This window comes from Drosophila rhopaloa, unplaced genomic scaffold (assembly GCF_018152115.1).
Source record: "Drosophila rhopaloa isolate 14029-0021.01 unplaced genomic scaffold, ASM1815211v1 contig_3, whole genome shotgun sequence".
Classification (NCBI taxonomy): Eukaryota; Metazoa; Arthropoda; class Insecta; order Diptera; family Drosophilidae; genus Drosophila; species Drosophila rhopaloa.
In genome coordinates, this window is record NW_025335123.1 from 6248748 (window position 1) to 6270647 (window position 21900).

The 21900-nt window shown below is 39.3% G+C and overlaps 1 long non-coding RNA gene across 2 annotated transcripts in view; it reads left to right on the forward strand.

The window, feature by feature from the left end:
• The first annotated feature begins 2760 nt into the window (after positions 1-2760).
• The window catches only part of LOC108042804, a 54365-nt gene continuing 35225 nt past the window's right edge, over positions 2761-21900 (forward strand). The window contains exon 1 of one of the 2 annotated variants that reach the window (XR_001769223.2): positions 2761-2841. This is a non-coding gene — a long non-coding RNA (uncharacterized LOC108042804). Of the gene's footprint in view, positions 2842-12546; positions 12575-21900 lie in introns of those variants that run through there. The other variant, XR_001769225.2, reaches the window with a different exon arrangement.

Genomic DNA, 21900 nt, shown 5'->3' on the forward strand with positions numbered 1-21900 from the left:
GGCTGGCCGCAGTCGAAACCCAATGCCATTAGACAGATTAATTAATTGCGATAAACATTAAAAAAAAGGAGAGGTGCGCGCGGATCAGAAATTGATACGAGCTAGAATGGGAGCGGATGGACGGCTAGCAAAGGCCGATACAATTAGCACTCCATTTCAGAAGCAATAAAGCTCGATTCAAAGAACCATTTTTTTTTTTTTTTTTTTGTTCGTTTGTGCACTGGCTTGCTAAAAGCTTTTTCTAATTCGAAACTGCTTCTAACGTCACACGAAGTTATGATTACTGACAGTTGGCACACAACTTATAACATTACTTTATTCGGAAAGTATATCTCTTTAAAAGGCTTCTACAATGAAGAAAAAAGTTTCGGTTTCATAAATCGGTATTATTGCAATTCAAGAAGCAATTCCTCTTGCTTCTAACGTTCTTTTTTATAGTTTTTGAGAGCCAGGTTAGTTTAGTTTATACCTCCTATTGGGGTCACACAGAGCGAACGCTTTGGGTTCTGATGATAGCCATGCATACATCATATGCACTTTCTACTTTCACAAATGCATTATACCCTTGTTTTTGTGGAAATGCATTTTTGGCTAGATTTATATTTCGATTCTGGCTTTCTGCGACGTAGAGGAGCGACATTGGGTGGGCGTGGGCGATAGAAGGTGGGCGGCGACGAAGTGCGATTTTCGAGCCACACTCAATCTTTTTTGCCGTTCGTCGGCATAGTGAGTGTGCACTGCAATCTTCGTTTAAGTATGGTAAATTACCCATATTATTGTTATTTAATCGTAGGTGGGAAACTAGCAAGTATATCACTTCTACTTGTCCAACTGCTTTAAGAAGTTATTTTTTTAAATTCTAGTAGTTAGTTCAGGTAGTTTAATACAAAAGAAACTTACAACTATTAATAGCTCTTTTTTTGTAGTGTGTTGGGTAATTTGAATCAACCCAAGTCCCACACCCCCACAAACTGAGAGCACGTGTGTGTGTGGCTAGACTGGGGCGAAATCCAAGGGGCAATCCAAAGCTTTGATTATCCCGGTCAAAGACGGAGGCGTTCTGCGACCGCCTCTTGCAAGCCAAAGTGGGCGGTGTTACTTTCCCCCAACGCCATTTGTTTCGGCTCCTTTGTGATTTTTCCTCCATCTCGGTGGCAGCAGTCAAGTTGCTCTATTAGGTATGGCATGAATAAATTTATTTGCCTGGTCGAACAGGACCACGGCGGTGCCGAAAGAGAAAGGTCCGCTTTATAGACGCATGCTAAATATTTACCCACATCGAAGCAAAGTGTTAATTATGTGGGCGTATGCTAGTGCTGTGTGAGTGTCCGTTGATGTTTGCCACGCTGAGCTCATCAATTTACCGGGGAGCAGCGACCGGCAACATGAGAACCGGCAGATGTTCGGGTTTCCCCCCAGCACCGCAATGGTATGAAGTGCCAATTTGGCACGATATAATTAATAAAACTGGTCATATTAAATATCTCTCTGTGAAATGTCGTATATACAGCTTGCAGTCAAAAGCTCATGTCATTACTAAAAAAAAAAATCTAATTGCCAATATCAGAACCGTGCATTTTTCAGCTTAACGTTTGCAATTTATACAAGTTTGAGTTGATTCCAAAAACATAAAATAGTTTTTGCCGTGAATTCCTTAGCTCCGTCAGTATTTGTGGCGATAAAATTGTTGAAATATATATCCCAAAATAAAAGGTATGTTTTTAATTTAACTGGTAACCCTAAAAAAAGGTATGATTTAAATTTAACTGGTAACCAGTTCTCAGCCACCACCGTTTTAATGGGCACTCTAGGTCGTAAAAAAGCAGTTTGTTCGTGTGTTATTAGCTGTTATTTTTTCTGCTTATATTTTTCCTTTATTAATTCAGTATATTCTTTATTGCATAATTGACAGTTGTGATAAAGGTCAGGAGTCGTGATACAGCACGATCCTTGTTCTAGCACGCAGCCTACAGATAAACAAGCTAACACTTGTCGAATACAGTGCGCGGCTTTTCAAGTCAATCAAAAAAAAAAAAAAAAAAAAAAAAAACGGCAGAAAGATGGTGAAGAGGGCAGGGCAAGGCAGAGGCTAACCCGTTGAAGGCTCCGGCTTTTGGCTTCGTTAAGGCTCCAGATCCCCGAGTGACAGACTGACGGACCCATAGACGTCGATATGTTGCGGCATGGTGGGCCGGCTCCGCGCCAACTTTTCGACTCACAGTCATAAGGATACGTTCATCATAGTTGACCCACATTTGAACATGCAATGGCCTTCGCTCGGACGCTTGTCTTTTGATTAAAAATCCAATAAAGAGTGAAGTACAAAAAGATCAAAAAGTTATACAACGAGGCAGGCAGTAGCTTTTAGATTAAATTATTTCCAATTAACCCCTTTTCAATTACGATACATTACAGCATTACTCCCCCCACATGAAATACTACTTGTATGCTGAATATTTCACCTCTTTTTCATTTCAGGTAAGCTGACAGAATTATACTTACAAGAACGGTTTGGTAAATGCAGCTGTGTTCCGACTAAGTCGACTCCCTCCCATCATCCCGAATGTGGTTAACCTTCACCTGTAACGGACGAAAAACGTGTTTAAATAATTGAAATGACTAATGAATGCCGTTCGATGACTCAACGGGGCACCAGCTGCATGAGAACAGTCGGATTTGATTGAGCGCCCCCCTCCTGGCTTTCAATTTCTCTATAAGTCGAGAGCCAATAGAAGGCGACAAATGATTGCGCCTGGGGATCGCTGGCTATTTCACAACCAACTGGACAAGTGCCAACGTGTAAAAACTTTAATTGAAAATTCAACTTTGAATCCCCATTAGGTAAAGAATCCGTTCTTTGTGCTGGACTTTAAACGGTCAAAAATAGCAGCTATTCGCTTGAGAGAAACTTGTCCCCAGCGTTGAATTTATTTTTTAATTGAACATGGCTTTTTTGTCCACTCTCAAACTATCTGATTTAATCTCCTCAAAGAGAAGGATTTAATGATTGCTCGGCTTTATTTTAATGGTCTTTGATTCTTAACAGGACGAAGCGGATATACCCTTGCAGTTATAACCACAAATGTATTATATGATAGGGCAACAAAAAATGTTCATCCTTATTGAATTACTTTCAAAATCTGTTTGACAGCTAAGGCGACTCGACCATTGATTAGATCGTGTTTGTTTCCCACAGTGAAGCCAATAATTGTCCCCTTACTCGATGAGCCTAGTTAGGAGTGTGTTTTTTTCCGCTTTTGTTTTGGATTTATTGCTGCACGATTCGGACCCAAACTCCCCGATTTTGATTCCGGTCCACAAACAATGACACAACACAGGCCCAACACGTGTTTATCGCTGTCGTTAGCTGTTTGCCCTTTGCTGTTTGCTCCACTTCACAGCCGATTGGGGACCGCCGCCAAATATATGTAGTTACGTCAATCATTTGCTGCGAGTCTGGTTTGCGGGAACAATCAGACGTAACTGTATCGCAGGTCAAATGTAATCTATACCAGTTGCCGACTTCGCTTTCCGTTTCGATTAACGGCTTCATTCACTGGAAATTGGGGAATTTCCACATTTCAATTCGAATTGGGGCGCAGTGAAGCTTTAAACTAATAATTCGAGCATATTTCGTTCTTATGTTTGTTTGTTAGCAGCAAGTGGAACGAGTACAATATAATTACTCTCCCCCTTACCACGAATAAACCATCACTGCAGGGCTACAACTCTGAACATGGCCCTTAAAATTTACTAAAAACATTCTATAAAGACATTGTTGTCCCCGAAAAAAAATTTGTTGACTTTCACTGCAGTAAAAATAAATTAAAGACTGGCTTCTAAGCTAAATACATTATAGAAAATGGACCGCCAAATCTGAAAATATATGAATTTAGGCCATTCAATGTAGTGATATATTTCAAAGTTTGGTATCTCCAATACCACACGTTAAGCGCGAAAACTAAGGATGCAGTTGTGCTTTGAATAGCCTATATTATCATAACATTTTACGTTTATGTAAGACTTCACTTTCTTAGAAATTTTTGTTGCGTGTATAAGAGCAAAAGTATGTGTGGATCAAGAAGGGGTGGTTATTGGCGAAGTGGTTGTGTGCTCGGTTGAGGCGTGACTGCATCCAATATTGGTTGCACAGATAGCGCCGGTATCACGGCGAACATTTTACGACAGGCGCAGACTACCAAGATTTCCACCAGCCCGCCAGGTCGTCAGACGGAGGGGAGAGTGGGGAAAGGTCGCTGGGGATGCTCCACCGGCCACCATCGCCATTGGGACCCGAATCAATAAATTGACAGCGGCAGCATCGGGGCAGGCAGGAAGGTCAGTTTGGAAAGGAAATTTCAAATGGAGTCACCTAAGAGATGCAATATTAATGCATTTTTATATTCCTGCAACGTGGAGAAAAACAGCTCAATGTTATTATTTATCATTAAGGTTCCTGCTCAGTCTTCATACCCTTGTAGGTCCCCAGAAATCGGCAGATAAGACTACTAAAGAGAAGTCGTAGACTCAAATAATCAAGTATTTAAATGTTTAGATTTGTTACTTCGAAAAATATGTGCAATTTTTTTGTTTAATGATGAATTCATTTGGATTCTACATAGTCATAGACTTGCATAGATCGACTCTGCTGTTGATCTTGAACAAAAAATACGTACAACAGGTCGGAAAAGGAACTTTGGCAAGAGAAGAATTTTTCCTTTTGTTCTTCGAGTGCCGGGGGTAGTATAAAAATGAATTAAATTACATTACCTTGCACCTTGGCTCGGTTGCTTAAAAAAAAATACGGTGGTGGGTGGTAGAGTGCCTGAGAGATAGAGGGTGGCATAGAAAAATAGAATAGCATCGCCATAACAACTGCAGGAAAACAAAACGTACCAAGCATAAGAATATGTAAAGAAAATATCGAATAAAACTCTTCAAGAAATGGCCATCACTGAGAGGGCAAAACACCCACAATTGAAGTGCTGGTTACTTGGGGGTGGATGCAGGAAGCAACTGTTCAACAAAAAGAAATGAAATATGCGCATAAATTTCATATCGTTTTTATGATTTTCTCCTCCTTCGTCTTTGCTTAGTTTTTCCCCGTATAAATTTTTTTATCTCCATGGCGCTTCCGACTTTGTTATTATTGTTTATTTTTTCTCAACCTTTGTCTCGTTTCGTTTCTGCCATATTCGATTCTAGCCTTTCCATTTAACTGGTTTTTCCATGGAGCTTAAAACTTTTTTGAATTTGACACTCATATCTGAAGTTCTCAAAGCCCATCCTGGCGGCTCTTTTTCTGAAAGAAAATAGAGGTGCTAACAAAGCTGTAGAAACAAGTGTTGTTCTGATGCCCACGCACATCATAAATGCACTCTACCCACTTAAAGCATAAAAAAACAGGGTAGCGCCCGCAAGTTTAGGGTTAGAGTTTCCCAGCCTGAATATAAAATTTGTTTTCGCATTTGGGATTTAAATGAAAGTTAAATGGATTGCACTGCCATCATAGTCTGTTCTGATCAAAAGTAATGACAAATTCTCCCAATTACCATACCTATTTCCGATCATGAATAATGTGCATTAAGAATATGGAAAAACACGACAGACTTGAATTATGCAAATTTTTTAATGCATATAATGCCATTAATTTGCTTTTTTTTGTTGTATTTTTATCAGTTTGCAGGGCAAGTTCTGTAATTGAAATAAGCTTAGACCTACAAGCACAAGGCCTTTTCATATTCCTACATTATTGATAGCTGATTGTGGCACACTCACTGTCAACTTATGGCAATTCATCAGTTTTGGACGGGCCCAACCTGACCCTAATGGATTTTGCGGGCATCCAAACCTCCAAGCCTCTGGTGCTTTGCGGCCTTCTCGCCCATTTTCGACACAAAACAGGATCCACAGAACTTGGGACGAGTGTGCACAGAGGACAGTAGTGCGGCTTGCAGTTTGTTTTGGTATTTCTATTCATTATGCGAAATGAAAAGGAATAGTCCGGAACACGGACTACAGACTATACGGACACGGGTGCGGGTATGGATTTGGGTTCTGTGTGGCGCATTCGTTAGGGCATTATGTAAAAGGAATTTTTCATTTACGCACATTTCAATGATGGCCAAGAATGCGACTTTTGGTCATAGACACAACTTTTTGCTGCAGGCACTGAAATACAGATGGGAAAATCGACATCAGAGAATATATCAGAGACACTAATTAGAGGACTGCTCGATGGTCCATGGCCGAGACGAAATCGAAATGTGTCCAGAGCACTCAAATGACTCAAATCAATCAAAAGGAAAACTTTTATCCTCATTTATACTGCTGCTGCTGCTGCTGCTGCTGCTCTTTCTCCTTTCGCTCCAGCGTGTCCTAGCCAACTCTCGGCAGCCCAACTTCCGGCCAGAATGGGGGAATGCGTGTTAGTCATTTTTGAGTGACAGCTGATGTGGGTACGAGTGAGTGTGTGTGTGTGTGTGCCCGCCACCACGTCTGCAATTTGGAAATAAGTTATTTATGACCTTTCAATTTCTGGTGTTTTTTGGCCGGAGCCGTCACATTCGTTTAGCACGAGTTTATATGACTCGAGGCTTCCCCAATGTTTCATGTGTACAAATTGGAATACAAACTGTATGGGGGAACTGTTCCAAGAACTTACTAATCACACCAAATGACCCCTTAGCTGGGTAAATATAGGAAGCAAATGCAAACATTTAAATAAAAAAACGTCAACTGATTCAAACACGAATAATTAATATTGCTGACAAAGATAAATGGTTTAATGGCCAGCTGAACCTGACAAAATAAGAGTACTCAAATTGTGATTTTAACTTTGATGGCTTATTCCAAAAGCCTGAGCAACGGTATTAGTTGACGATGATTTTCTATATTAATATTATATTTTAGCAGCATTTATAGTTCATTTATAGTTCATTTATATTCTTTGCTGTGACGTGAAACATTAAAATAAAATATGGCCTACGAAGCCCATAACTTTTCGTACAGACATTCGATTTTAAAGCGATATGTTGTCATTTTTAAAATTTTCGAAAGATAGCTTTGCAGACCCAAAACTATTCTCTTTATTCTGGTTTAATTCCTTAAAAACCTACATTCAAATCTTGGATGGCAATTTTTGGTCAATTTTTTGTAATTTTTTCGAAAAAAGACTAAAGCCTAGAAATCTTTAACAGAAGTCCAATTAAAGTGGCATACATTTAAAATAAATATAGAATGATTCTCTAAAAATCTGCGCTTAAGTCTTGGTTGTTATTTTTGGTTAGGTTTTTCGTTTTATTTCTTGCAGAGGGTATGACAGCTGTTTTCTTAATTAATACACATGCGTTCAGTAGTCAACAAATTTTGTAAAGGGGGCAGTGCCGTGAGTGGCGGGTATCTGAAAGTCGTGGAACTCGACTATAGCGTTCTTTCTTATTTTATAACTGCAGTAGGCAACTGCAGCACACCAAAGTTAAGTAAAGACAAAGAGACAAAAGCCAGCACAATTTTCACTTCAAGTGCTTTGTTTGACGCTGCGGCTGATGGCTGGGTGGGTGGATGTCTGAACTGGGTTGAGGGTAAAAACTTTGAGCACGCACGGGCAATACTTTTCACTTTGTTCGTACTTAACGCTTACTTTCATCGCAGAGACAGCTCTGTGCGCCGCCGCTGCCACCTTCATAAAGGAGCGCTCTTGGCCGGCAATAAAAAAATAATTTAACAGTTTTGGGCCCGGGGCACATCCACATTCATTCCCTCCGACAACCCACAGCCTGCAACCCACTATAGGCACTGCTCCCGGAGAACCCATATATGGGGGACACTACACCCAAAAAACAAGATGGGCTAAAAGTCTTTCATAAAAAATAAATCCATGACTTTCAAATTTTAGGTCATAAAAGTCTAATTATTATCCTTATTGGAAAAATTATTGAATTCGATTTCTAATTAAACTGAAAAAAAGGAGAAATATTAAAAAATGTTATTTACTTTAAATCTTATAGGTAGTAATATAATAGAATACATTTAAGGAAGCTACTGTTAAAACCTAAAAAACCTAACAACATTTTCGTGCTTTTACTTTACATTTGACATTTTGACTTTTTAGGACACTGAATTCTTAGGAAATGGTGTCCCCTTTTTTTCTGGGTGTACTGGGTGAGCCTCGGGCATCATTGTCTAGGCCCGCGATGGGCCGTCCGCAAAACTGTTTCTGGACATTGCCGAATTGCGAGCGAGATTTGCTCGCCAGATGCGATATCAGCTCAGCGATGGGGCCTGCGAAAGTTTCAAGGTTGCTGGGTAAATGTTTTCTGCTCTTTCGTTCGTGCCCGGTGTACTCTTTGCAAATATCTGCCTTCTTTATCTGCCATCGCTGCGGGTTGTTGCGCCGTAAAAGCTGAAGTTATGGCCACCAGGCCGTAGGCCCAAAAGTTTTCATTTTTATTTGGACCCCACCACACCAGCTCTACAAAAGTCAAAGCTTGGAGCCATACTACTGAGTCATTTGCTGATTATATAATAAATTAATTAACGCGAGGTTGCGTAAAAATGCCAAGTTAGCATCATGTATTTCTAGATTATCATGGGCAAACCTTAAACGCCATTTACCACATTTAGCTTTTCATATTTAAATGACTGGAAATGCTTCCATATTTATGAAGTCTGTTTCAACTTGCCAAATATATTTCTGATTTTCAAAACTTTTGAGCAAATACTTTTTTTTTGGATAACAATTGTTTATAAATTTGAAAATGTTAGATTATTTCCTGAATATAAATTGATCTGCTTGCCTTAAAAAAATGTCTAGACTGGGAAATCCCAATTTGGATAGTTTTAAACGTAGGAAAATACTCTAAAATTGGCTAAAATAGTGTGAAACAATTACCTTTTAAGTTAACTTTATGCAAATTCGGTCTGATTGTTCCCAATTCAAAGTGGCCCTTCGGAAATCGTATATAATGGGCAGAATAGAATGGGAAAGAACTGCCGGCAATTGTAGTTGCTGTAGTGCTTACTCAACTTTTCGAGCGACCGCAAAATCTGTTATTAGTGTCAAGTGGACTTGTGAGACACTTTGCACTCTGACCACCATTTCCCTTCTCCCCGGCGGCACTGTCAATCTCTTCCCAGATTCGCCATGCCTCCCACGCTGCTCCAACCCATAGTTGGATTAATACGAATTTGCGGCTGTGTGGCTGCTACTGCTGGAAAACTTTTGTTAGATGTTGCAAAATATTAAATTGCGGTAATGTGGTGAAGGGATGGGGTTGTGGAATGGGGAGGCGTATAGCTTTAAAGCGAGCTGAGGGAGCACTCTTGTTAAAAGTATATTCGATAGTTCGATTTAGAAGTTTCAGACTACTTTCGCCCAGCCACCGAAGTAGTTGTTCAAGTTGTCATCTCACAAAATGCCAGAGTGAGCACCCTGCTGGGGCGCCCAAAAGTTTGGCACACATATATTGGCGACAAGTGGCGGACAACTCGCTGCGAGGTCAATCAAAATCAATTTGGCTTTCTGCCTTTTCTACCCCCTGGTAGGGTCCTTTTTATGAGCACACAGGAAAAGGAATGTTATGGGCATTTCCGCCAAAAGGTCAACTGGGCCAAAAAAAATTGAAAGATAATTTAAACAATATTTTTTTGTCACCATAATATTTTTTTAAAGTAATAGAAACTCAACTAATCCAAGCGATGACATTGAATTTATTAATTTTTATGGCAAAACTGATTTATATTAGGATAAAATATTAATATTTTATTTTTGTACCTTTTAATTCTATTTCGTATTGTTATTTTATCATATTAAAAATTGATCTGTTAAAATCACTATTGAAGAAAAGGGAATGCAAAAAATGGTTGTTATCTGTTTTTTTAGTAGAATAAATAAATTTGCCATAAAACACAAAGATATTTCTTATTTTTTTATATTTTAATAAGAACCAGATGAACAACCGAAAAATAGAGAGATAGATATAAAATACATCTGTTTTTGATTTTATTCACTTATCAAAAAGACACAAACAATGTAAATATATTTATATGTGACCTCCAAATATTCAATTTATATCGAGCTTCTTGTTTTTGTCTGTGGAACTCATCCGGGGATTCTACGTTCGGAGTAAAATGCAATTGCGGGCTTTTGCATTCAGCATTTCTCCATTTGATCAATATTTTCACTTCGCGCCAGCACTTGAGTAAAGAATGGCCAATCCGTCGTATCCTCTCAAGGCCACTCAATCAATCAATAAGCCGCGCAACGTCTGAGCAGCAGCGACATTAACAACAACAGAGCACTTGATTTCAAGCCGAAAAGGGTTTCTTGAACCGGCAGTTCACTTCGAAATAAGCTGGCTGCATTCATCATAGGCACAACAAAGAATGGTCTGGATGAATGAAGGAGGGGTGAGTGAGTGGGCCAAGGTAAAAGCGGGCTTAAGATGCATTGTCGCATTGAGAGGGCACGGAAAACATAACCCGAACTGACACAACCCCACGAGTCGTGGGTCTTGAAACTCGAACCTCCAACCTCTGGCCGCTTCAGTCGAAAACAGAAACTGACTCGGAAACTGAAACTGAAACTGAAGCACAACACACTCTTTGACATTTCTGTGGCTTCAATGACAATACTGCCAACGGCGAAGGGCGGGCAGTGGGTGGCATTGGAAACGACTGCAAGGAGGCTTTTGAATTTATGAGCGTATTTAATTAGCCAAGATGGAGGAGGCGGCCCGCAAAAGGAACCTAAACTTAAGTCCACGAATCAGCTCAAGCGGCAGCTGTTGGCTGTTATTGATTGATTGAGGCATCGTCTGAGTGGCAGCTGAAGTGCGGTATATTTAATTTGGCAAGGGGAAGTGGCAGAAAGCCCCTACACCCACATCCACATCCACACCCACACCCAGTGATGGCCACTGTCAAAGTCAAAGTCAATGCCCATGATGCTGAAATGGCCATTCAAAATGTGGCTGATTTATTATGTGTTAAGACAACAGATTTACTTGGATTTTTGTTGTTGGATGTTTTAAGTAAGCGGTGAGTGTATGCAAGCCAAGCCAAGCCAAGCCATCCATCCATCCATCCATTCAGCCGTCCGTCCGTCTGTCGCCCCATCGTCCTGCTAGACATCTCCAGGATGCGTCGCAGGCTGGCAGATTGAGTGAAAAAAAGGCCTTGGGCTTTGCTTGCCTCCTTGCTGTGTGGATGGGTGGATGGGTTGATGGTCTGATGGGTGGGTAATGGACGGTGGAAAGGAGCAACTGTCGACAGAAGGATTTGGCAATTGATGCGAGTGGAGAGGACGGAGGACTATCCTCTGAATAAATACGTAAGAAAATGGACATCCAGAGGCGGCGTAAATCGGAGGAGCCCAAGGTGAAATTGGAAATAACAGGGAAATAAGCGAGAGGCGACGACTGGAGTGAAGGAATAAGCCCAAATTAAATAAATTATTGCGTCTTCGGCTTAGAATTCAGTTCCTTTCTTCTCTTTTTTTTTGTTTTTTGTAGTCTACTTATGCGGAATATATCATTGAAGCCAGTTCCCAACAGATTTCCCATATTATTGTCTTATTTAAGTTGCATTAGTGTCTTATTTATGGCCACTCGATGCCTCGTAGTGTGAATTCTTTTGGCCCGGCCCGAAAAACTTCTTGCCACGTACACATGTACACACGAATGTATAAATATTTTTTTGGCAGGCGTCTGCATAAACCATTACTAACTGCTGCTTCTGAACCAACACTCGCGCATCTTGTCGAGGGTCGTGGCCCCAATCCCGAATTCTGGTAGTGCTAGTGGTTGCTTTCGTGGTTGGTTGCGTGGCGTGGAGACAAAAGATGGGTCACGTGTTTCGTGACCCGGCATGGTCATGTTGAAAATTAACGAGAAGGAAACCTAACTTTGGCAAGCCGAGATTTATATACCCTTGGGGCTATCAATTTACTACACAAACAATTAGGCTCTAAAACAAGCCATTTTGAAACGAATCTGATTAATAGCATGCTCACTTTAAAAACCCAATTACTATAAAGAAGTGTATTTTAAATATAAATATAAGTTATCCATTCATGTTGGTCAATAGTTCTTGTGAAGTCATTCATGTGGTATAACTGACAATTATACAATCTATATCGAGTTCATTTGATTTGTTCTCGCGTTGAAAATCGATATTTAACGTTTGCTGAGTGATGTTTGCCTTTTGTTTATGATTTGGTTAAGTGGACTGTAATTAATTAAATTGCATAATTGAAAATCCGTCAGGGTATAGAGTGTTTACAAATCAAACAGTTTGCACTTGAAGTGTTTCACATCTTTTGAATTAAGCCATTAACGATAAATCACATTGCCTGGCCGTTAGTTTGTTTCCAAATTAAAACCACTTTGCAACACGTAAGCACTAGTTTACAAAACTACCTTATGAGTTTTTTGCTCAGTTAAACTGTCAATTAATTAAATTACATTAAAAAAGTTTCCTATGTAAGAATTTATACTTTTATATTTTTTATGATTATGTAACAATGGTTTTTCTTATATTTTCAGGTAAGAACACTCGATAAATATTATTTTCGGTATGTAATGATTTGTTAATATTTATTGCTGTCATATGCTGTCAAATGTAAACCATATATAAATCATATTTGTTAATAATGGAACAATTTTAAAAAAGTATTAATACGAAATCCGTTTGATTTGTAAAGGAATTAACTGATATACATGTTTTCGGTGTGAATTGGCGCCTGCAATTGTGAAATTAAGCTAAAAAAAACACATTCTGCGTTTAATGCATTAAATAAAACAATCGAGAACGAAAATTGAAAACCACACCTCATACAAATCCATACATATTTGCATTGTTTATGGCGCAGACACCCACCCAACTAAAACCGCCCCCACAGCAGACATATAGGAAAGTTTTAAAGGTTTTACTGGATACCGGGTTGGCGAACAACAACTCAAACCGTATAAATAAGCAGTATACGTTAACAGCATTTAATAACATTGATTTATTTGTGGCAATTGCTCCTCCATGAATGATAACAACAACTATGGCTGCATAAGCAGCATTGAAGCCAGAACTTTGTTGACATATTGATGAAATATTGTAATGATAACAAATAAATCTTATGTGAAGGTACACGAGCGAGTGGTTGCAATAAGCAGATATTTTGTATAATTCCAAAAAACAATAATCAGGTGCAGATACAGAAAAAAAGTACCTTACTATTTGGTATTTAAAACATTAATTATTATATTCAGAATCTGATAATCTGGTCTAATTAAAAATCTACAATTTTTCGTACAGTGAATTTTGTAAATTTCTATGGTTTATGGAACATAAACAATTCAATATTTTGACTTCTCTTTTCAAAATTACATTTTTATTAAAAGAATATGAATTAATATATAAATATATTTATCATGGAATATGTATACATATATTTGTTTATATTATGTTTTTTTTAAGTTTTATTATAAATCAGAATATCCTATCTTGTATCCAATAGCTGTCATATAAGCTAGGCTAATGGTGGTACTGTGGGTTGCAACCACTTACTTTCTTCTCCGAATAAGAAAAGCGGGTGGAGTAGTTACTTCCCAAAGTTTGTATGCGTATTTATCAACTTTATGGCATTATGCCTAGACTTAGACAAAGGTTGTGGTGTTAAAGAGCGCCAGTGTGTGTGCTTTCAAACTTCATCTGCACTTGGCGCGGCTTTTAGTGGCTTACCCCCGCACATTTGGTTACTTTCTGGAGCTTAATTAAATACATTTAACAATGTATATTCATTAATTTCAAGAGTTTTTTTTTCGTGCTGCTAGTTGTGGTTACTTATTGTCTGCCAACTTTTCCCGACCCGTCCCGGCTCCATTACCATTTATATTACCTCCTACGTAGCCTTTTGTTTGCTGCTCCACACATCGCCGCTGCCAAATGCTTACTTCTGCACTAATTTGCACACCCATGCCCACACCCACATCAACCTACCACCCCCATACCCACACCCACATCAACCTACCACCCTCCACTCCATCGCAACATGCGTTGTGTTTTTAATTAATATTTTCCGCGCTGCATTATCCGCTACTGCGGCATGCAAAACAACAATTTATGACCAGACCCGACGAACTAAAACTGCTGAAGTTAAACATTTCAATGCGACAGACAAATGATCTGCGTAAATATAGGTCAAAGTTCTATAACTACGATTATTCATTTGGAAACTAAGTATTTAACAGGGAAAATAAGGTCGGTGTATCAAATTTAATTTGAACACAAATATAACTGCCGTCAAATAAATATTAACGTAATACAAATAAATTAAGACAAATTTATTATTACTAAGCTGGATATTTTCGGTACTTTGAGAGTAAAATTGTTTAATGAAATCATTTCAAAGTACAATCCAATAAGTTATCTCGATAAGTCAACTTAATCAAGTTAGTCCTCAGGAAATTAAATCGTTTGATCAAATAACTATTGATTGATAAGCGCAAGTTAATCAAACTGAAAAACTCAAAAATCAAGAGAGCAGCAATAACAGTAATAACGTATTGCACTTTATAATTGCTTGTATAAACCAAGAACAAAATATTTTTTAACGAATTGCACTTTATAATTGCTTGTATAAACCACAAACAAAATATTGTTTACAACCGTTTTAGAACTTATTCTTTTTATTTATTTAATGGCCTTAAAAAAATGTAAAATTCTTCTTCAAATCACAAACCTAGTCATGTCCGAATCCCTAAATCTGTGCTTTCTTTTTTTTCTTTTGAAGGATATGTAAGTGCCAGCTGTCGATTGAGTCCCCAACTAGCTTGATCTTTTCTCGGCCTCTCCATCGACGCAGTACCACCACGAAATGCTCTATATTTTTTTGGCTATGGCTATGGGCAGTGTAAAATATGACCGGTAATGAGAATATGGGGTGTCTGAGGAAGGACCTCAGTGGAGTGGATGTAGAGGTGGAGGTGGAGGTGGAGAGTTCGGAGCGGATCCTTCGACTGCGGTGCGGCGGCGACTGTCACGTTTGCAACAAATGGCGCATGGCACGCAAAGGGCTAATGTAATTCGTGTATTTTACTTGATTTCATGTTACGTGCACAATCGGCCAAATTGCAAGGCATCGAAGCAAGCCAAAGAGCCTTGAGTTGAGACTTCAGGCCCAACCGAAAGGAAAACCAAAACCAAAACCGAAACCAAAACCAAAACCAAAAACCCCTCCGGGGGGCACCTCCATTTGGGGTGACACTGTCATGGCCAAGGATTGCAATTTGAAGGTGCCTTGCAAGTGGCAACAGAAACAGGAACAGGAATAGGAATTGGAATAGGAATAGGAACAGGAAAGTGGCGAATGCGAGTGGCAACCACCTGGAGTTCCTGATTTTCAGGCTGGCTGCCAGGGTAGCGCATCGCATCGCATCGCATTTATTAGCATTTTTATGTGTACACTTTTTCAAGTTTCGACAATTTCTGACGCAGTGAGGCGGGGGTTTTAATTAAGTTTGAGAATAGAGAGAGGTGTGAGTGGAGGGATGAGCTCCTCTCGAGTGGAATTGGGTCTGAGCTTTGGGGAGCAAGAGTTTCCAACGAAAAACTTGTTAAAATTTTTCTCGGCTCACTCTTTGTGGCCGGCTGTCTATAGAGTGGATGCTAGTGCTGTGCTCTCGTTGTTCAGAAAAGTTGCATTCAAAATTGCAATTTTATATGCACAACGATGGATTTGTGTCGGTCGCACTGCTCACCATCAACTTAGGAAACAATTTGTGACAGCCTTGAGGGATAATCGAGAGTGGCCCAGATTGGGGAAGGAATTAATTTGATTGTCAGAAATATCTGCGGACTCGATTAAGTAATGCCCTCCTACTCACACTCCAACTCCCACTAGATTATTGATTTAGCCAAAAAATCTAGACCAATTGAAATTTTATGATTTTCCAATTTAAAATTTCAACACTAACGATTTGTTGCACTTTCCATTATATGGTAATTAATTAATCTTCTGTCTCACTACAAACAAAAAACCCTGCAGCATCGATACTGTTTTATTTATTTTCACAAACATCAACAGAAACATTTTCATTGATACCTCCAATGCTAATCTCTCGTATTCATGCCACAAAATATGCACTAAAAAATGTAAATGGCCTTTTTTTTTTGCCCAAAATGATGTGTCGAATCAGTTATTGTTTATAATAACATATTAATTTTTTTTTTTTGTTTTGTTTTTGTAAATAGGTGACATACTTTATTCACGGTACAAAATTGTTGTCAACAAAATTAACCTTTATCAACGTTAAAAGTTTTGAAACGAAACGACATACGTTATTATCTTATTTCAAAGAGACAACTTAATCAAGTTAGTCCTCGAAAAATGAAATTATTTGATGAAACAACTACTCGTAGACAAACGCGTGTTTGTCAAATGGTTAAAAACTCAAAACTCAAGAGAGCAGCAATAAGAGAAAGAACATAATTGTATTCTATACATTTTATGGTTGCTTGGCTAAAAATTAATTTTATTTTGATGGTGTTGATGGCGGCTCTGGAATTTTGAAATTAAGCCATGCCACGCCTCCTCCTCCTTTTCCGTCTCTAATTGTTTTTTAAATACGTCTCAAATGCTCTTTATTTCAAGTCGAGCTATGAACAAAGCGCAGCGCCAGCAAACAACGAATGCAAAGCTCAACTTCAACGCGAAAGCCGAATCATTGAAAGCACCCAAGTCTTTGCCTCGAAAATGGGGCGTGACAGAAATGAGCACACAAGTGTCATAATCACATACACACAGCAAAAGCAAAAGCAAAAGCAAAAGCTACAGCAACAGCTACACATGCATTTGCTTACTTGAGCTAGAGATTTACCTTCAAGTGAGCAGCTTTTTAACACTTTTACTTTCAGCAATACTCGGCAGTAGCGGCAACTCATTTAATTTGACGCCCCAATCTTCCCACGCCGCCATACCAAAAAAAAAGAAGAAAACCCTTCCACCTTCCCGTGAAGTCGTTGCCTAATTGTCGTCTATCTCTAGTCGACAGTCGACAGTCGGCAGTCGGCAGTCGTGCCCCAATAGCCCCCACTGCTGTATGCTGCCTCAGCGCAAAATGTTGCTGCTCTAATTAGAATGAAACAATTTTCATTTCATTCTACATTTTCATGTTGTCGTCGTCTTCGGCGTCGCAGTCGTCGTCGTTTCCATTGCTCTCGTAGTTGTCGCTTGCTCGGCCCAAAATAAATAATTTACGCCAGTGTTGCTACTTTCGCTGAGCCAAGCGAAATTCATAGAAATTATGCCAGGCAAGGAGGATGTTTCTCCTTTCCATTTTAATTCCAATGTACTCTCGCAGCTACACAGGAAAGAATTGAAATGATATATATACTGTTTTTTGAACCAGATGCCATTCGAGAATATCATTTTGATATTATATTGTTATTATAACTCAAACTTCCCTAACTTGAAGTCTCTATAGTCTAATTTCAGTGCCAGATGGTGGTTTGGATAATGACAGTTTGACTATTAAAATTTGATGATTATAGTTTTAAAATTGTCTACAACTTTCTGTCCCCTTTTCCTCGATTTCTGGGAGTTTCCAAAATGAGTGGAGGAGAGTTGTATAAATGCGTAAATTTTCATATATATTTACTCATCAAAAGGACATAAAATATGTATTTCCAATGCGAATATACAATTGTTTTTTATCTGTGTACGTGAATGTATGTCTCTATTCGTAACCACAATGTATAGCAAAGATGTGGTGTCCTGATGCAATTTCGCCTCCGCGCAGTCAACACTGCTGCAGCATATTGCAGCAGCAACAACCGCATAAAGACATTAAGCGCATTTAATTTGAAGTGGCAAGATGAATGGAAATTTGCTGAGGCAACCCACCGAGCACATGACCTGCATTATATGTTCATCGCAGTTAAGGGTAAGTGGGGAAATGGGTGGATGGGATCAGAGGTGCGGATCCGGATCCATCTAGTCAATGTCCTCATGTTGTGGCATCATCTACTCTAATGACTCAAAATTGTTGGTAGTCGAAAGTAACTAGCAGCTGTCAACAGTTTTCGATAATTCCAGGGCTGCTGGGACTGTTAGTGATGGTGATGGTGATGAGGCTGCCTAATTATATCATGATTGCGAATTTGTTGGCAGAGTGAAGGATTATATTAAACTGCGCTCTGGGGCTCAAGTGGGGCTGTGAGTCCTGCAGAGAGATTATAATGGAAATGAGATGCTTCGAGCGGCAGACTCGTGACAGTTTTATGGACTATGGACCTTTTCGGTGTAGATGATGAACTTACTGGAGGGTTATAGGCGGTTAAAAACCATGTTAATAGCAAGAATCTGCTACACGTTTACCCCAATCTTAAAAAAAAAAAGTGGGTCACTTTTGAAACCGCAACCTCTTCATGATCAAAATTAATGAATTTTTTCCTAATAAGCTGAAAACTAATAATCGGCTTACGCGTTTCGCACCAATATTACATTTTGAAGATACATTTTATGCTAATTCCTATGCCTTTAGTAAGCATATTGTTCCCCGTACTCAGAATTGGTTTTCCACTTCACTGCAGCATTTAAAATATATATATAAAAAAAATTTTTTTTCCGAATAATGGCTTATTTTCTAAACTCAATTAAAAATAATTATGGAAACAAAAAATTTGGATAAAACTAATCAAGAGAATGGTTTATTTTATTTATTTATTTTTTCGAGTGTGGACTTTACACACTCACTTTGTTCACTTTTTCGGTTTGTAGGTAGTCACCCTGCTCTGGCTTACAAATCAAGTTGATTTATGAATCAAGATAAAGCACGAAAGAACGCTATAGTCAATGAGACACGCGGTGCCCAATTTAGCTGTATACAAGTATGTGTATGCACACACTTTCTGTAGCTGTAATTGCTGCGATCGCTGCCGCCAGCAATTTCTATACCGCACTGACCGGACACTTGACCTTTCTTTTTAAAACAGTTTAATATGCACCAGCAAGGCCTGCATCCACTGCATCGAATGCTGCATCCTCGGGGCGATTTACACTCGTTGCGGAATGCCGAGAGCACTACAAAGTCGATTGTTGATTTAGCCCGTGGCAGGGTTTACTTAACGAAGGGGCAGCTGCAAGTAAAGTTGTCCGATACATTCACTATGAGCAACTTGTAGGGTGGTGCATAAAATGCATAAAAGTTCAATTGAACGCAATTAGGTGCAATAAACGGATTTTACTTTATTATTATTCGTTATTTATTGACAAATATATCTTGTTTATTCATTCAACTGCAGTGTTTTTGGATCTCGAAGGCCTGTAGCAATTGATTTAGCTGTTCAGCTCTTCTGTTGTTGCAGCCGTTGAATAATCGCAAATAAATTGATTTTGCCTTTGTGTGCCTGTTCAATCATCCAAAGGTTGCTAAAAACCCCCTATCCCCCGGCTTCCTCTCCATCGATCTGCCCCACCAATCGCTTTAGAAATCAAGTGAAACTGCAACATCAGCAGCAACAACTGCCAAAGCGAATCGACAGCGCTGGTGCATTTCATTTTTCAGGTCAGAGCTCTGAATGTTCATTAATTTTATCAGGCATCAGAGGAGCGCCAAGTCGTTGCCAAAATCGATGAAATTACAAAGAAATCGTTGCAATTGTCAGCGCCAGCAGCACATTTTCACCAGCACACCAGCAGCGACTTTAAAAGACCGACTTGTGTCCCTCCAACGCTCGCGGCACTCGTTTATATTTATGTTTGTGTATTTCGACAAAAAAAAAAAAACATCGAAATTGCATTCCGCCCAAACACCCCCGCCTTTTTCCCCAGCGGCAAATGCAAATGCCACTAACAACACCAGATCAATATTTTGGCCCCCCTCCCTCCTTCAACTAAATATTCAAATTATTATTCAAAGACGATTTGCCATTTGTAGCAGAAATAAATGATTTACCATATTGAAATTGATTTTTAAAAATATTTATTTATTAGAAAATATATAATACATTTAGGATAGGATTTGTTTTAGATAGTTTTATAAAACTAGATATAATTTGGGGTGTACTGCTAACGCATATGTCCGTCATGGGTCAAATCAGAAATAAACAAAGTTTATATTAAAAAAAAAGAGTGGCTAATGGTGGGGTCCAGCGATAGCCGTAGGCGAATTTCGAAGTTTTTCGGGAAATGGCAGCTTTTAGATGACCGGAACAGCTGCTTGTTAGAAGCTGGGGCGCAAATGAGACCCTTCGTTAACGAAGGAGCACCCTTAAAGTTAAATTACTTCTGATAATGAGCTTCTGTCACGGGGCCTCTCTGAATAACATCCGCCGAGTTTTTCGGTGGAAGGAAAGGAATCACCGGTGACATCACTATCCGCTATCAGCCCCAAGATGGGCAAAAATAAATAAACGGTCGAGTCGGGCAATCGATGTGCGCGCGGAACTGACAAAGTTCAAATGACGAACGAAATCAGAAATTGGCCACACCCCCTTCCGCCCCGGTAAACCATAAAATTCTATAGCATCCACAATTTTTTTGTAAATTAATGTTTTTGGGTGAAATAAGTTTGCATAGGTATACACAGGTATATACAAAAACTTTTGAAATTATTTTAAAAAAAAGTTATGTTGGCTGGTTCTGACGCAAATGTCATTCAGATGAAAACAACTTATTTTGATGGAGAGCTTTGAATATCAGGGGAACTCTAAAGCCCCCACATTTTTATGGGTATGGAAATGCAATCAAAACAGTATGATCTGTATTCCAAATATTTATTTATTTTTTTATAAAAAACATTTAATAAGATGTAAAGACAATATCTTGGTTTTCATAAAAATAACTCTTGTTGTTAGGCTACATATTTTGTAAGTGGGAGTCCGGGTAGCAGAGTATCGCATAGTCGACACACTCAACTTAATCGTTATTTCTTTATTTGCACTGTTAACGAGAATGTCAGCAAGTCAAGCAAATAATAAGTACGGTTGGTGGGCCGGCAAAATATGAAAAATAGGGCCATTTCTCCATGAGCCAGTGTGGCCAGTTAGCAACAATGGACCCGACAACGGTCTATTTCTTTTCCGCTCTGCGACCCCTTTGTTTGGGGCTCGACTGCCTTTTGTGTTAATAAACAAATAATCTACTTAAGTCCAACAATAAAACGGGCAACGCAAACGAGACGAACGACAAATTCATAAAAAGGCAACATAGCGAATGGGTGGCAGATAATGGCAGAGAGAACATAAAAAAAATTATTTCCACTCAATTTATTTCCACGCACAAGACGACGACCGTTGGGGGGGGTGGGGGATGGTTGGAGATCCAGAGAAAGGGTGGGTAGAATTGGGACACAGAGCAAAAATATGCTAAGCAATGGAGAAGGGAAGCCTTTGGCAACAATCACCTTCCCATTGCGCCTTGATTGATCGGATCGCTTTGGGTCCCACTTGGCCGTCGAGCTGCGTTAATGCCACTTTAATTGACGCTCATTAGGCAACAGCAGCAGCAACATGAGCCGAAACGTCAGCAACAGTAACGGTAACTGTAACGGCCTAGCCCCTCAAGGCCGCAAAAAGGCCACCCGACAATCACCCACCTACCCAGAATAGCCACCCACTGTCCGCCACTAATTAGACGGGCCTCAAACGCTGTCCTACATTCTCGATTTTTGCTCTTGGCCAACTCGAAATGGCTCCCGAGAGGTCGACATTTACAAACAATTACCAGCTGGGGTGTCAGAAATGTCTCTTTCAACCAGAAATCAAATGTGGCTCCCTTGTGATTGATAAGAGATTTGAGCACGAGCCGAGAAAAAGAGGAAAACATTTAGGGTATTCAGAAAGCCCCTCGCAAATGGGCGAAATTTGTGCCAAACAAAATTGGGTGAGGAATCTCCCCTCGGGTTA